Consider the following 4,605-nt stretch of genomic DNA (forward strand, 5'->3'; position numbering starts at 1 on the left):
TTTAACAATTCTAAATTTTTTAAAAACAAGCTTGACCAATGGGAGTGTGGTGTGGTGTAGGAAGCCAGAGAGGAGACTCCTCTGTCTCTCCCATTTCTTTCCCCCACCCACCCTGCACCTGCTATAATCTATCTTATAAATTCTCTCTCACCTCCAGAACATGGTTCTTACAGAATGTTTGGAAGAAATGGATTCTAGGTCCTCTATGTAGGCAAAATTTTTACATTATAGAGCAAGAACAGGTGCAACAAGCAAGCGAGATGCCATAGCATCGAATCCGTGCCCAGAACCAACCTTACTCAAGGGAAAGTGTGAAAACCCACAGATATGGTTCTGGATTCAGGACCTGCCCCCAAGAACTCCCAAAGCCCCTAAAACACTCACCAGATAAGAAAACCAGCGTGGCGCTGAGTGAGAGGATGAAAAAGAGGTAGAGAAAGGTGATTTTTGCTTCCTTGTGTGAGCTAGTTTCTTTCAAAATATAAGGAATGTGCAACAGCCATGCCAGGAACACAGGGACACCTGTCAGGAAAAAGGGCCACAGTGAGTCTGGTCAGCTTGGTCTGTGGCCTTAGGGCAAAGTCCCAAGACCTTATGTTGTCACGTTAGCTCCCCAACTCTGTTTCTCTCCTTTCATTTACACTGGGTTATCTTTTTCCTTAGTAGTCCCTGACCAATTTCTAAGGGGCTCTGCCCAGAGGAACCCCACCCCAGCCCAGAGCCAGGGTGGTCAAGGGGCTCCTCTTCCTCCCATCCCTTTTCTAGGATGAAGGTGACTGTGAAGACAAAGTCCTGTTTCCAGGTATTAGGAAGGGACTGAGGGAAGGCCAGGAGTATAAAACTCAGGAAGAAGGAGAGACGAAGGGAGCTGATCAGGAAAATTCGACCAAATGTGAAGTCTGAATTAGGGAGGGAGAAGGGAGAAAGGCCAACAGCTCCCTCTAAGGTCCCCTTCCTTCCTGGGTCTGAATCCCCAGAACACTAAACAGGACAGAGTGGGAACCAATGGGAGCTGGTGGAAGCAGAGGGATGGAGGGAGAGGAAGCTGCCAAATGATCTAGAAGGTGATTCTAGAATAGTGATTCTAGCTGGGGTGGTGTCCCTAGAGTCCTGACCCAAACCTCCCTCCCCCCACGCTGAAATGAGCCACTGCTCCTGCTGGGAGGGATGGGGCAGAAAAAGAGGCTGACTATTTCTGGGAGGAGCAGGGTTGGTGTGGGGCCTCCCTCTAGAGGCCAGAACTGACTTGATTTTGATGAAGGACTCCCACCTGTGACCTCACCACTGCAGGTGAAAAAGGGAGCACGGATTGGAGCTGAGAGCTGCCTGGCCTCTCTCCTCGCCCAGGTGGAGAGGCAGCAAGTCCCTCACACCAGGGTGCAGCCACACAGAAGGTTGCTGATTGGAAAAAAAAGTGAAGGGAAGGCAAATGCATTTGATTTTCTCAGTTCCTTTGGGAATTCTCCCCATTCTTAAAGACCTTTATGAGAGTCCAACCTCCTTGCCTTTTCTCATACTCAGTGGGCATAGTTCCCCCTACCTCCTCTTCCCCTAACCCAAGCCTCTCCAGCCCCATGCTGACCCTGTGACCCTCGCCAGTAGGGTCTTATGTCCCCCTGCCCCCACTCAGTGAAACACAGCCTTGCAGTGTTCCTACGCTTTTTCTGGGTGTCTTGGTGCCCTGTCTCACCACCTGGCCTAGAAGTCCCTGGAGGACAGTAGCCCTGACATAGTCTCCCTAGTATCACACTTAGCCCCCTGCTTCACATGCAGGAGGAGCTCAGTGAATAACTGTTAACAGGAAGGGGGGAAGAAATGGCATATGCCAAATGCATTCCTTGGTGATGTCAAGAGAAGTAAGGTTGTTTGTGAGGCTCAGCACTCCCTGACATGGTCACTTCCCAGAAATCACAGCCCCTTTCCCCCTTTCTACTATGGTAATGATCCCAGTTTACCTTTTCTCTTATTTCTTCTTGTAATCTGTTTCAGCATTCATCTTTTGGCTGCACTCTGTTTTCTACAACACCTTTTTACACTGAGTACATCCTAACCTCCTCTTCCAGAGTACAACCCTGTTGTCCTTTCCTGTGTCCCCACTGGTAGGAACATTCAGTGACATCATAAGTCTGTGAATGCTGCCTTCCAACGAAAAGGTGAAATCCTACCCTGCTGCCCTTGTTTTTTGTTTTGTTTGTGTGTGTGTGTTTTTTAAAACATATCATTTCCCAGGGGTACCTAGCTGACTCAGTCCATGCAGCAATGTGACTCTTGACCTTGGGGTCGTGAGTTCGAGCCTCACTTTGGGTGTAGAGATGACTTAAAAAAATAAAGGGCACCTGGGCAGCTCAGTCAAGTGTCTGACTCCTGATTATGGCTCAGGTCATAGAAAAAAAGAAGGAAAAAGAAAAGAAAAGCTTAGGATTTCTCAGGGTCTAGGTATCTATAAAAAATTCCGTACACTTTCCCTCTGGTGCCCAAATCCCCTTTATCTGTGTTGTTGAGGGTCGTGGGACATTGCTCAGTGCCCTTTAGTTCGGTGGAAATCTTTTATCAGAGTTGGAAGATTAAGAGCAAATATTATATAAAAACTTCAAGAAGGGGGCGCCTGGGTGGCTCAGTGGGTTAAAGCCTCTGCCTTCGGCTCAGGTCATGATCTCAGGGTCCTGGAATCGAGCCCCCGCATCGGGCTCTCTGCTCAGTGGGGAGCCTGTTTCCCTCTCTCTCTCTCTGCCTGCCTCTCTGCCTACTTGTGATCTCTCTATGTAAAAAAAAAAAAGAAGAAGAAGAAGAAGAAGAAAAGAAAAGAAACAAAGATTTAAAAAAAAAAAAAACTTCAAGAAGACTGCAGTGGCATTTTGTTCCTTGGAACATAATATACACAGCACCTTTCACACCACTCTCCACATTTTTCCATCTTACACCACAGTTTTTGTTTGACAGATCCTAGGCACCTATCCATGAACAATGGTAATTTTTTTTTTTTTCAAGAGAAGAAAGAAAAGAAACTAGGATAGAAATGCCAGCGAATTCTACATAATCTCTCCCACATCGCCCACCCTCTGGGTAAAAACACACACGCGCGCGCGCGCCCCTGTAGAGCGCTCCTTCCCCATCCTCCCATCTCAAAACTCTGCGAAGTATGAGGTATTTTTTTTTTTTTTAAACCCTCGTTTAACGTAGCAGAGAGACACCGGGAACTCGAGACCCCCAATCTCGGGCCTGTGTCTGTCCCAGAGAGGGATGCCCGCGGGCGGGTTGCTGCGGGCTCCTCTCCCACCAGCGGTGGCTCGGATCCCTTCGCAGCAGCAAACAGCCTCTAACATCCTTCGGCTTCCAACCGGTTGGTTGGTGGAGAGCGGGAGCGAGGCGGGGAGCGGGGCGGGGAGGTGTCTGCCCGTCGGGGTCGCCCGAGCGTCCGCTCCTCTGTGTCCCGGTCGTCTGCTAAGTGGCCTCCGGCGTCTCCGCGCGCAGACCGGCCCCGGTGCCCCCCGGGCCGTCAGGACCAGCCCTGCCCCGGTGTGCGAGAGGCGGCCGCGGCGCTCCAGAGGGAGCCCCCCCAGAGACGCCGGCCGTGTCTGCGTAGGCCGTGTAGCCGGTGACCGGAAGTGAGGAGCAGGTGCTCCAGTGGCGCAATCGGTTAGCGCGCGGTACTTATACAGCAGTATGTGTGCGAGGGATGCCGAGGTTGTGAGTTCGAGCCTCACCTGGAGCATCGTTTTCCAACCAGAGGCTACATCCCTCGAGGGAGACCCTTTCCTCTGCTGCCCCAGGTCCTTCCGAACCATGTCGCACCATCTTTGATGTTTCTGAATTTGTTCTAAATCCTGTGTCCTCGCCGTTCTCCGCGGCGCTTGTGAAATCGAACAATGTCAAGCGTTTATAGACTGAATCTGCTGCGCTGCAGTGAGTTAGTTTCTCTCTTTATCCCCACCGGGTCCCGCAAGCGTTCCCCCATGCACAGCTCCTGACACCCCGCCTTCCCTCTTTGCTCTAATGGTGATGGTTCCTCGGGGAGCGCCTGGCACATACTTAGAAAGTGCTTGCAGTGGTAAGCACTGAACTCCATGAGAGGGAGCTCAAAAGTGAGAAATTGTACGAGGTCCCAACCTGATTAAAGTTCCAGCTTGGGAGAACAATGAAATTTCTGATTTCAGATGGCGGCATCACCTCTAGTATTGTCCCCCACCACCCTTAAGTCCACCCTGATGAACCAACAACCAGGGACGATATAGCAGCTTTTGCCAACTGAGAAACAACCTGGTGTCCTCAGATGATCCAATTGTCTGGGGCCGGAACAGGATGAGTGATAAAGAGCCCCAGCAACCAGAAGTCTGTAGAACGTCACAGGAGTGAGCATTTGTTGTGCCTGAGGTATGTAGGAAATAGTAATTTTTGACTTTTGACTCGCTTAACCCATTTTGCACCCCCCTCTATCACTCGTCTGTCAACCACTAGTCTGTTCACTGTATGTATGGGCTGGGTTCCACCCCCTCCACCCCACATGCCAAAAAACCTACTTTTCATGAACCCTGAGGCAGGAAAACCAGCAGAAGGACACAGGACCACTGAAGGCTCCAGTGCAGGACACCGACTCTCGTGTTAAAG

General features: G+C 50.5%; 1 non-coding gene across 1 annotated transcript; it reads left to right on the forward strand.

Annotated features, from left to right (window-relative positions):
• The first annotated feature begins 3,618 nt into the window (after positions 1-3,618).
• TRNAI-UAU lies at positions 3,619-3,712 on the forward strand. Its single transcript has 2 exons — positions 3,619-3,656; positions 3,677-3,712. It is a non-coding gene; the product is annotated as a tRNA-Ile (tRNA).
• The last annotated feature ends 893 nt before the right edge of the window (positions 3,713-4,605 follow it).

Source organism: Lontra canadensis, unplaced genomic scaffold (genome assembly GCF_010015895.1).
Source record: "Lontra canadensis isolate GAN:19392208 unplaced genomic scaffold, GSC_riverotter_1.0 scaffold21, whole genome shotgun sequence".
NCBI classification, from domain to species: domain Eukaryota; kingdom Metazoa; phylum Chordata; class Mammalia; order Carnivora; family Mustelidae; genus Lontra; species Lontra canadensis.